Source organism: Mauremys mutica, chromosome 3, assembly GCF_020497125.1.
Source record: "Mauremys mutica isolate MM-2020 ecotype Southern chromosome 3, ASM2049712v1, whole genome shotgun sequence".
NCBI lineage: Eukaryota > Metazoa > Chordata > Testudines > Geoemydidae > Mauremys > Mauremys mutica.
The window spans coordinates 176,500,300-176,512,374 of NC_059074.1; the positions used below are offsets into that span (position 1 = coordinate 176,500,300).

Below are 12,075 nucleotides of genomic sequence, written 5' to 3' on the forward strand. Positions count from 1 at the left end.
ATCTATACTGGTTCTTAACCCTACATGAAGACATTTCTAACCTAGGCTCAAATCTGGGGCTCTGGTGTCCACACTGCAGCATGTAGACCTGAGTCCAACCAACCCTAGCCCAGATTCCCCAACACCAGCCTGAAATGTGGCCGCTGTGGCCCTTTGAGCATGTTACAGTGTAGAAAAACTTTTCTGCCCACCCTTCTTGTTACAGGAAGTTTGAACAGCCCGCCAACACAGAGTGCCGAGGAGTGATTTTGGTCTGTGTGTGCCAAGCTACCAGAGCCAGCAACATGGAGAAGGCACCTTTTGAAGAAATCCTCTCGCTTGCACTTTCACTCCTGCATCAGAAAAAGGACAGAGCTTCCTTGAAGTGCTGGTGAACATTTGAGAGGACTTTTCTGCCCCACCAAAGGTACCTGATGGACTGTATGATGGAGCAGGAGGAGAAGGAGTACCCTGGCATGGCAGACTCACACTGGCATATGCTGCTCAGTATAACTGGCATAGCTGCTGGTATTCCCTAGGTAGACTGGCACAGGGCCACAAGCACAGACTGGTGAGATCACATCATCCTGCAGACCTGGGATGCCCGGCACACAGTCCAGAGCTTATGCAGGAAAAAAAGGTACTGCTCCTTTAAAAAACAAACAGCTTGAAAGAAAGAGAGAGAAAAGAAAATACCGAACAGAAATAACAGCATTTAAAATACATGCTATATTTACAGTCAGGAAATGTGAGAATTCCAAACAATTCAATGATAGTGTAATAATCAGAACACAGAGAAGAGAGTGTCCAAAATCTGCAAGAATAATTTAAGGCCTCAAAATAGTTTTTTTCATGAACAAAGGGACTGAGTTAAGAAAACACAATCACTTTCCATAATATTGAACAGTTTTATTCCCTCTCTCTCTACTTTCCTTACCCCCTTTCCCTGTCTTTCACCCTCCATTTCCTTCCAGCATCTCCCTCCCCAGTAAAGCCTCACGTTCCCTTTCCAGTCTTCAGCTTCTCCTCTCCCTACCATAGGCACCACCTTCTACAGGCGCCAGTGGGTGCTCAACCCCCCGTCGGCCCCGGCCCCACCCCAACTCCACCCCTGCCCCGAGTCCAACTCCTTCCCCAAATCTCCGTCCCCGCCCCGCTCCTGCCTCCTCCCCCCTCCCTCCCAGAGCTTGCTACAGCTGTGTGGCGGCGGGAAGCACTGGGAGGTAGGTGGAGGAGTGGGGACGCGGCGTGCTCAGGGCAGGAGAAGGAGGTGAGTTGGATGGGGAGTGAAGGGAGCTTGGCTTCCGGTGGGTGCAGAGCACCCACTAATTTTTCCTTGTGGGTGCTCAAGCCCTGTGGCACCCACAGAGTCGGTGCCTATGCTCCCTACAACCCCCCCCCCATCTTCTCTGTCTCCTCAATCCCCCTCTCTAGAACCACAGCAGTGTGTTTTAAACCATCTGAGCTGTCCCCAGGACAACAACTAGTTCAGTCCATTTCTGGTCCATAATCAGAGTGAACCCCAGTGGGATATTGCTACCTCTCCATCTCCAGGCCTCAGGGGCAGACTCTGAGCGGGACTCCAATCCCCACCCAGAAGAAGGGAAGGATTGTCTCCCCAGTGAAAGATGCTGACATGAAAGTAAAGATCAGGGTCTCATTACCAGTATTATAAAATGCCACCCACTCCGCTTCATAGTCCAGATAAACCCCAATCTTCTTAGGTCTCTCACTCAGGGGCATGGGAGTTTCCGGGGAGGTGAGAGCCCGGTACTGATCCCCACACTGCTCTACAGCCCAGGTCCCCTGCTCAGGGTTAAATCTGATCCCTCCCTTCCTCCTCATAGACTCTCTGGCAACACCCACAGCCCCAAATCATCCATCTCCCACCTCCACCTCCCAGTAATGTCACCCTGAGGTGAACCTCTCACAGCCCAGCAAACAGAAAGAATGGAATCGCTCTGGATTGTCCGGCACCTCCTGCCGTGCAATTCCACGCCTCACGCTTTTCCGATCCTCAGACACGATGAGCTGGGCATTTGCTGTGTTTGGATCCAGGGTCACATTCGCTGCAGTGGAAAGAGAGAATCATGATGCTAAAGGCAGAACCAGAGGTGCAGGAATGAGGGACTGGCCCTCCCACTCCCCACGGGCCTTGCCCCCTGCCCCTTCTGCTCCCCCAAAGGCCCACCTCCTGGCCAGGCCAGAAGCTGGAGCCTGACCGGGGAACCTGTGCAGCTGTGGGGAGCCGTGGGGGGAGGTGGGGGGCGAGAGCAGCCCCTGGCCCATGTCCCTGCCCCCCAGATGACCCCCCATCCAGGGCTGATGGAGGGTCTGTGGCTCTCCACAGCAGCTGCCCGGGTGTCTCTTACCATGGCCTGGTTGCAGCTCTTTGGCCCCCGAGTCCCTGTCCCCAGGCCAGGCTGGAAGCTGGATCTGGGTCAGGGTAAGAGCCACGTGGGCAGCCGTGGGGAGCTGCAGACCCTCCACCTGCCTCAGTGGGGACCCAGGGGATGAGGACATGGGCCAGGGGTAGGGTGACCAGATGTCCTGATTTTATAGCGACAGTCTCAATTTTTGGGTCTTTTTCTTATACAGGCTCCTATTACCCCTCACCCCCGTCCCGATTTTTCACATTTGCTGTCTGGTCACCCTAGCCAGGGGCTACGCTCAACCCTCCCCCATCCCAGGCAGAATGGGCTCCAGCTTCTGGCTAGGCCAAGGGGGCGGGACCTCCGGAGGAAGAGAAGGGGTAGGGGCAGGGCCATGGAGCGGGGTGGGGCCTCATACCCACCTCCCCCCACCCCCAGTTTTAGGAAGAGGAATCCATCACCCCTGGGCAGAGCTCATCTCTCGGGGAAGGTTCGATCTGCCCCGGGTCCTTCCTTCAGGATTTACCCAGCTCTGAATGGGGAGGAGCTCCAAGATTCATAGATTTAAGGTCAGAAGGGACCATTATGATCATCTAGTCTGACCTCCTGCCCAACGCAGGCCACAGAACCTCACCCACCCACTCCTGTAACAAACCCCTAACCTATGTCTGAGTTACTGAAGTCCTCAAATCGTGATTTAAAGACCTCAAGCTGCAGAGAATCCTCCAGCAAGTGACCCGTGCCCCATGCTGCAGAGGAAGGCGAAAAACTTCCAGGGCCTCTGCCAATCTGCCCTGGAGGAAAATTCAGTTAAACCCTGAGCATGTGGGCAAGACTCACCAGCCAGCACCCAGGAAAGAATTCTCTGTAGTAACTCAGATCCCACCCCATCTAACATCCCATCACAGATCACTGGGCATACTTACCTGCTAATAATCCCAAAGATCAATTAATTGCCAAAATTAGGCTATCCCATCATACCATCCCCTCCATAAACTTATCAAGCTTAGTCTTGAAGCCAGATATGTCTTTTGCCCCCACTACTCCCCTTGGAAGGCTGTTCCAGAACTTCACTCCTCTGATGGTTAGAAACCTTCGTCTAATTTCAAGTCTAAACTTCCTAGTGTCCAGTTTATAACCATTTGTTCTTGTGTCCACATTGGTACTAAGCTTAAATAATTCCTCTCCCTCCCTGATATTTATCCCTCTGATATATTTATAAAGAGCAATCATATCTCCCCCTCAGCAGAGTGCAGGACAGAGTCACAAACCCGAGCAGGAACAGGTCAGTAACACAAGCGAAAGGCCATCTGAGCCAGGTCTGAGATGCAGAATCTTTTCTCTCCTGCAGACAGGGCCGCCCAGAGGGGGGGGTCAAGTGGGGCAATTTGCCCCAGGCCCCGGGCCCAGCAGGGGCCCCCACGAGAGTTTTTTGGGGCCCCTGGAGTGGGGTCCTTCACTCGCTCCAGAACTCTCGGGGGGCCCAGGCCCCCAGAACTTCTTTGCTCCCGGTCTTCGCTGGCCGGGGGTCCTTCGGGGCACTTTGGCGGTGGGTCCCGGAACGGAAGGACCCCCCACCGCCGACTTACCGCCAAAGCGGGGGCCCCCTGCCGCCGAAGACCCCGGGCCCCCGGAATCTTCTGGGCGGCCCTGCCTGCAGATGCCTCTCCCCAGAGAGGGGATCAGAGACCCAGGAACGCTGGGGAGCCCCAGCAGATTTTATTCCCATTTCTTTTTCATGAACAGAACCCCTGCTGTGCTCCTTCTTCCTAATATTTAAAGTCAGGTCGCACCATAGCATGATTTGATATACCCCTAATTTAAGTTCCATGGGGAATAATGAAGGCCAGGTAGAAAGGGCTACCAGCCAAGAGGCCATCTCTCTAGAGTGTGGCGAGCCACCAGGAAAGGGTGTTAGGACAGTCTGAAGAAGCAGAAAGAGATTTTAGCCCAAACAGTGGTTAAAGTGGAATAAAACACAATGGGTCGCTCTCACAACTAGAGTTGGTGACATTGTTAGGCCAAAACTTTTGTTGGTGAAAAATGCAGATTCAACAACACAAACATTTTCCAAATCCATGTCAATTTTGCCAAATTATTTGTTTAAGACAAATAAAAATATTCAAAAAAAATCAGAATCTTTTGTTTTGACATATTAAAAATGAAATATTTTGATTTTTTTGGTTGGGAACAATTTTTTATTTCAAAATTTCCCTTAATTTTATTTTTTAAAAAGCAAAAAAAAAAAGTTTATAATGCTCAAAATAAAATATTTTGTTTAAATCATGTTTTTAACTTTCTAAAAATTTTCATTTCTGGTCTGACCCAAAACAAATTTGTCTTCATTTTTTTGAAATTGCCAATGAACTGAAATATCCATTTTTCACCCAGGTCTCCTCACGACATTATCTAAGGAGGAAGGAGAAGATCATCTTCTGTTTTCAGCAGAGGAGAGGAAACTGCTATAGAATCAAACTTTAACAAAAACTGACAAAGTCGTCTTTCCCCCTGAAGACAAAGCTCCCAGGACAGCCTGATCACTAGGATAGCTGACAATAAAAATTCCTATCAAATCGTACATCAGGAATAAGGAGGTCTGTGTGGGGAAGAGGATGTGTTCAGTGCTTAAATTTGTGCCAGCATTGAGCCCTGGCATCTCTAGGCTTGGCAGTTTGTAGATCTGGTACCTCTGGGCTTGCTTCATCAATTATGAATGTAGAAAATACTGCTTGAGACCCGAAACCTCTTTCATTACACATTAAGCACTGGATGTATATAAGAGCAGACCCATAGAGCAGCAGGTGAAACCGGTGTGGGAAGTTTTGTGCATCTTTCTCTTCTTCTCCCAGAACTGTGCAAATAACTGATTTTTAGGTTTACACCAAAAATAAATAAAAAAAATAATAATTTGGGGTCAACCAAAAATCTTAAAAGGTGTTTGTTTTGGGTTGAATGGCATATATTGTTTGACCCAGTATCCTGTTTTCTGACAACGCCAGGTGCCCCAGAGGGAATGAACAGAACGGGCAATCATCAAGTGACCCATCCTCTGTCACCCATTCCCAGCTTCTGGCAAAAAAGAAACTAAGTGATTTGTCCAATGTCACACAGGAGCAGGGATCTGAACTGAGGCCTTCAGAATTCTAGGCTAACACGCTAGCCACTGGGCTGTCCTTCCCCTATGAATGTGCACAGAATAACATCAGGACAGCATCCCATTCAAGTACTACCTGAGCATGTATTATCCAGAAAAATATTAATTCACTCCTCTTCGTGTTCCCAAAGGAAGATTCCCCAGCAATACAGCTCACTTGGGGAACCACCTTCACCATTCAAATTTCAACCAGAGAAACTATTGCATTATTTCCTATTTGTGTTTTGTGTTGTTTTAAACTATTTCTGCAAAGAAAGGGAGCAAGGATCTCTCCAGAAAGTGAAATTTGGACATTAACTAAATACAAACTTTATTTACTTGGACAAACTAGGGCTTTTCTCCATCCTGAAACCAAGCAAATCAAATAAAAGTGAGCACTCATGTGAATAAGTTCATTGTTAAGCTGAATCTGATTAATAAAAAAGGATGCATTACAGAAAAAGGGAGGGGGAGGGAAACACTTACCAAGTTCTCTTTGAAGTCCACCTAAATAATAATAATAGTAATAATAATTTTAAAAGTCAGAAATAAAGATGTTATGGAAGAGCTTTTCTCCCAAGATTAAATTAAGCCCAACCCCTTCATCAAAACCATCTCATGCCAAGACTTTTTAATCTGTCTTTGGGGAACGATTCCCTTCCAAACCATGGATAAGGCACCTCTGAAATCTTCCAGTATCAATTATTCTAGCCCTACGTGGGGTTAAAGGCCACATCCTATACACAACCCCTACACAGGGTGGGATGGGGTTGTAGGCAGTGAATTTATGTAATGTGATGATCACTGTAGGCGAACTCCTTACCAACAGATAGTGTTGTATCTTTATCTTACTGTTAAATTGTTGTTTTGTATGTTACTATATTGTTGTATCTGATCTGGGACTCTAGTACAAAGTCAAGGCCTGCGTGTGTGTGTTGGAGTTGTTACTCGCAGTGTTCCAATACATTTCTGTGATTCCATAGGAAGTACTACAATACTCCAGACTAGAGCTTGTCAAAACTCAGAATGTCTGTCACACTGTTTCATTAGGTGGCTGAGAATGTGGACCAGCATATCTATTCAATACTCTCAGTTTTAATCACTATCTCACAATCTTTCTTGGTGACAAATCATTTGTTGTGTGTTTGAATTCAGCCTGCAGTTCCTGTCTGGGGAGAAAAGTAGATGGACAATGTCATGAGAAGATGCAATCCACACAGAAATGAGAAAATATAACTTACTAATTTTTTCATTCAGCTCACCTTAAATAAAAAGAAAAGGAAAAGGCAATTAAAAATTCTCTTAGCATATATGGAAATGTATAGATCACTTTTCATTATAGTCATTCAGCTCACGTACATAGGCCTTGATTTATTTCAGTGGAAGTAATCACATACTTAAAGTTAACCATATGCAAGTGTGATGGCCACCATCTTGGCTGATTCACCAGGGATTTAAGTGGGGACTTCCAGAGCTAAAAAAAAAGACCAAATTGCTGTAGATTTAGCAAGGGTCTGTAGCAGACTCATATTGTATGTAGAGCAGTATGCAGGCAGGCCTGTAACACATTCACCAGTGGGTTGTATAATGCAGAAGGATCATGGCTATTCATTACTATTAACGTGTACCTTCCTAATCTAAAGCTGCAGGAGTTTTGAGGGTAGAAAAATAAAATTATGTTATAATGGAAAGTAACACCCTCCAAAAAAAGTTTCAACTGGGAGAAATATAACTTACTAATATCTTCATGGAGTTCACCTAAAAAGAGAGAGAAAGAAATCCACATAAATAATTAGATGCTTGTAATATTTTATCCGAGTGCATCCAGATATAGGCCTGATCCTGCAAACACTTATTCATGTGTAGTAGTCCCACTGAATTGCGCAAAGTTACATATTGGCTTAAGTCTTTGCAATGTCTGGGTTCAATTGTTATTACATGGGATTTTTCTTTACTGCCTAAAACTTCATGTAAGATGTTTCAATAGAAGAAAAATAGAACTTACTGATATTGTCAAGGTGTTTCCCTAAAATAAAACAAAAACAAATACAAATTATATCATTCATTTAATATTTTCATTTGAATTATTTAAGAACTTTAAGTGAATAAAAATTTCAAGGATTTTTTTTTCATTTTTAAATTAATTCCCAGTATCAAGATCATCAGTACTAACATTTTCTTTCATGCTGCATTACCCTTATGGATTCACTACACATACAGATCAATCCTTTCAAAGGTTTACAGTTCTGAATTATTTGTAGGATTCAGGCCAATCCTGCTTCACAGACCCTAATCTCCTGTTGGCTTCACTGGTAATCGAGAGTGCAAAGACAGCAGGATCAAATCCTAAAATGCGAATAGTTTGTTGATATGGCTTGAGCTTTCAATATTTATTTGCTTCTCTAGCTAGGGAGGTTGTGAAATCTCCATCACTGGAGGTTTTTAAGAACAGGTCAGACAAACACTGTCAGGGACGGTCTAGGTATGCTTCACCCACATGTACCAAGGCAGGATGGGGGGAAGTGGCAGGACTAGAAGACCTCTTGAGGTCCCTTCCAGTTCTGCATTTCTACAATTCTCTGGGTCTTTATTAGTGCTGTTGCTTTTACTATAAAGATTACTGGCAGTATTTTCCTAGCTCTGTTCCCACTGAAGTTAATGGGAGTTTCACCACTGACTTCAGTAAGAGCAAATTTAGGCCAGTCCCGAGTGCTTTTGATAATGCCAGTCTAATAGGTTTAGACTGTCGCTTGTATGCCACAACTCAATTACGTTATGGCCCAATTCAGGAAAGCACTTACATAAGAACATAAGAACGGCCGCACCAGGTCAGACCAAAGGTCTATCTAGCCCAGTATCCTGTCTAAGGTGCCACAGGATTCTTTGCTGTGTCTACTGACAGTGGCCAATGCCAGGTGTCCCAGAGGGAGTGAACCTAACAGGAAATGATCAAGTGACCTCTCTCCTGCCATCCATCTCCATCCTCTGACGAACAGAGGCTAGGGACACCATTCCTTACCCATCCTGGCTAATAGCCATTTATGGACTTAACCTCCATGAATTTATCCAGTTCTCTTTTAAACGCTGTTATAGTCCTAGCCTTCACAACCTCCTCAGGTAAGGAGTTCCACAAGTTGACTGTGCGCTGTGTGAAGAACTTCCTTTTATTTGTTTTAAACCTGCTGCCTATTAATTTCATTTGGTGACCTCTAGTTCTTGTATTATAGGAATAAGTAAATAACTTTTCCTTATCCACTTTCTCCACATCACTCATGATTTTATATACCTCTATCATATCCCCCCTTAGTCTCTTCTTTTCCAAGCTGAAGAGTCCTAGCCTCTTTAATTTCTCCTCGTATGGGCCCCTCTCCAAACCCCTAATCATTTTAGTTGCCCTTCTCTGAACCTTTTCTAGTGCCGGTATATCTTTTTTGAGATGAGGCGACCACATCTGTACACAGTATTCGAGATGTGGGCGTACCATGGATTTATATAAGAGCAATAATATATTCTCAGTCTTATTCTCTATCCCCTTTTAATGATTCCTAACATCCTGTTTGCTTTTTTGACCGCCTCTGCACACTGCGTGGACATCTTCAGAGAACTGTCCACGATGACTCCAAGATCTTTTTCCTGACTCGTTGTAGCTAAATTAGCCCCCATCATATTGTATTGTATGTATAGTTGGGGTTATTTTTTCCAATGTGCATTACATTACATTTATCCACATTAAATTTCATTTGCCACTTTGTTGCCCAATCACTTAGTTTTGTGAGATCTTTTGGAAGTTCTTCACAGTCTGCTTTGGTCTTAACTGTCTTGAGCAGTTTAGTAAGCTTAAACACAATTAAGCATGTGTTTCAAGACTAAAGTTAAACACTTGCTTAGGCGCTATGCCGAATTGGGGCCTCGGCCTATAATCACTTGGATGCTACAGTGAACAATAAAACAGCATCAGAGTTTCTGTTGGAAACTTTATTTCTGTTCCCTTTCATGTTTCTTCCATTGCCTTTTGGTGACCTTAGTGCATAGTGAACCTTGGGGAGGGAGGGGGACTGCGCTGGAGAACAGAGTTAAAATTCTTAATGTGAGATGACTGTCACGGAGTGTGGGGGAGTCCGGCTCTGCACCCCTCTGCCTGGGACTCGCAGTGACTCTCAGCCAGCCAGTAAAACAGAAGGTTTATTGGACACAGGAATGCAGGCTACAGCAGAGCTTGGAGATACAGCCAGGACCCCTCAAACTCGTCCTTCTGGGGGGTGCAGGGAGCTTAGTTCCCAGCTTGGGATTCCCTGCACTGCACCCTCCAGCCCAAAATCGAAACTGACCCAACCCTCTCCAGCCGGCTCTCTGCCTTTGGGTACGTCTACACTACGGGACTATTCCGAATTTGCATAAACCGGTTTTGTAAAACAGATTTTATAAAATCGAGTGCGCGTGGCCACACTAAACACATTAAATCGGTGGTGTGCGTCCATGGTCCAAGGCTAGCGTCGATTTCTGGAGCGTTGCACTGTGGGTAGCTATCCCGTAGCTATCCCATAGTTCCCGTAGCCTCCCCCGCCCCTTGGCATTTCCGGGTTGAGATCCCAGTGCCTGATGGGGCAAAAATCATTGTCGCGGGTGGTTCTGGGTACAGCCTCACCCCTCCCTCCCTGAGCAGCAGACAACCGTTTCGCGCCTTTTTTTGCTTGGTGAACTGTGCAGACGCCATAGCACAGCAAGCATGGACCCTGCTCAGCTCAATACCGCAATCGTGAATGTTTTAAACACCTCGCGCACTCTCGTGCAGTCTATGGTGAACCAGGACCTTCAATCCGAGGCGAGGAGGAGGCGGATACGGCAGCGCGGCGATGACAGTGATGAGGACGTAGACACGGAATTCTCTCAAACCGCGGGCCCCTGCGCTTTGGAGATCCTGATGGTAATGGGGCAGATTCTATCCATTGAACGCCGATTTTGGGCCCGGGAAACAAGCACTGACTGGTGGGACCGCATTGTGTTGCAGGTGTGGGACGATTCCCAGTGGCTGCGAAACTTTCGCATGCGTAAGGGCACTTTCATGGAACTTTGTGACTTGCTTGCCCCTGCCCTGAAACGCCATAATACCAAGATGAGAGCAGCCCTCACAGTAGAGAGGCGAGTGGCGATAGCCCTGTGGAAGCTTGCAACGCCAGACAGCTACCGGTCAGTCGGGAATCAATTTGGAGTTGGAAAATCTACTGTGGGGGCTGCTGTGATGCAAGTAGCCAAAGCAATCACTAAGCTGCTGCTACGAAAGGTTGTGACTCTGGGAAACGTGCAGGCCATAGTGGATGGCTTTGCTGCACTGGGATTCCCTAACTGTGGGGGGGCGATAGATGGAACCCATATCCCTATCTTGGCACCGCAGCGCCAGGGCACCCAGTACGTAAACCGGAAGGGGTACTTTTCAATGGTGCTGCAAGCACTGGTAGATCACAAGGGATGTTTCACAAACATCCACGTGGGATGGCCAGGGAGGGTTCATGACGCTCGCGTCTTCAGAAGCACTACTCTGTTTAAACGGCTGCAGCAAGGGAATTACTTCCCAGACCAGAAAATAACTGTTGGGGATGTTGAAATGCCTGTCGTTATCCTGGGGGACCCAGCCTACCACTTGATGCCATGGCTCATGAAGCCATACACAGGCAGCCTGGACAGTGGTCAGGATCTGTTCAATTACAGGCTGAGCAAGTGCAGAATGGTGGTGGAATGTGCATTTGGCCGTTTAAAGGCGCGCTGGCGGACATTACTGACTCGCTCAGACCTCAGCCAAACCAATGTCCCCTATGTTATTACTGCTTGCTGTATTCTCCACAATCTCTGTGAGAGTAAGGGGGAGACCTTTATGGCGGGGTGGGAGGCTGAGGCAAATCACCTGGCCGCTGATTACGCGCAGCCAGACACCAGGGAGATTAGAAGAGCACACCAGGAAGCGGTGCGCATCAGAGAAGCTTTGAAAACGAGCTTCATCAATGGCCAGGGTACAGTGTGACTGCTGTGTTTGTTGATGAACACCCAACCCCCTTGATTGACTCAGTCCCTGTAAGCAACTCCCCCTCCCCCTTCGAGTACAGCTTACTTATGCAAATAAAGTCACTCTCATTTAAAAAGCATGAATTCTTTATTGATTCATTATAAAAAGAGGGAGAGAAGTAAGGGTGTGGTTTGGGAGGAGGATAGGAGGGATGGAGAAGGCCATTAAAAAAAATTCACAGTAACGACATCCTTCTGGTTGGGCTGTCCACGGGGGTGGAGTGGGCGGGTGCACGGAGCCTCCCCCCACGCGTTCTTACACCTCTGGGTGAGGAGGATGTGGAACATGGTGAGGGTTGAGGGTGGTTATACAGGGGCTGCAGCGGCACTCTGTGATCCTGCTGCCGTTCCTGAAGCTCCACAAGACACCGGAGCATGTCAGTTTGATCACGCAGCAGCCCCAGAGTTGCATCCCGCCACCGCTGATCTTCCTGCCGCCACCGCTGATTTTCCTGCCGGTCTTCCTGCCGCCACCTCTCATCTCGGTTGTCCCTCCTGTCCTCACGTTCATCCCTCCTGTCCTCACGTTCACTG

At 47.0% G+C, this 12,075-nt stretch overlaps 1 long non-coding RNA gene across 2 annotated transcripts in view; it reads right to left on the reverse strand.

Moving 5' to 3' along the window:
• Nucleotides 1-647: 647 nt before the first annotated feature.
• The window catches only part of LOC123367381, a 138,722-nt gene continuing 127,294 nt past the window's right edge, over nt 648-12,075 (reverse strand). For both annotated transcript variants that reach the window (XR_006578431.1, XR_006578429.1), the window contains 5 exons: nt 7,490-7,510; nt 7,222-7,242; nt 6,726-6,746; nt 5,971-5,991; nt 648-2,048 (listed from right to left, as the gene is read on the reverse strand). This is a non-coding gene — a long non-coding RNA (uncharacterized LOC123367381). The remainder of the gene's footprint in view (nt 2,049-5,970; nt 5,992-6,725; nt 6,747-7,221; nt 7,243-7,489; nt 7,511-12,075) is intronic.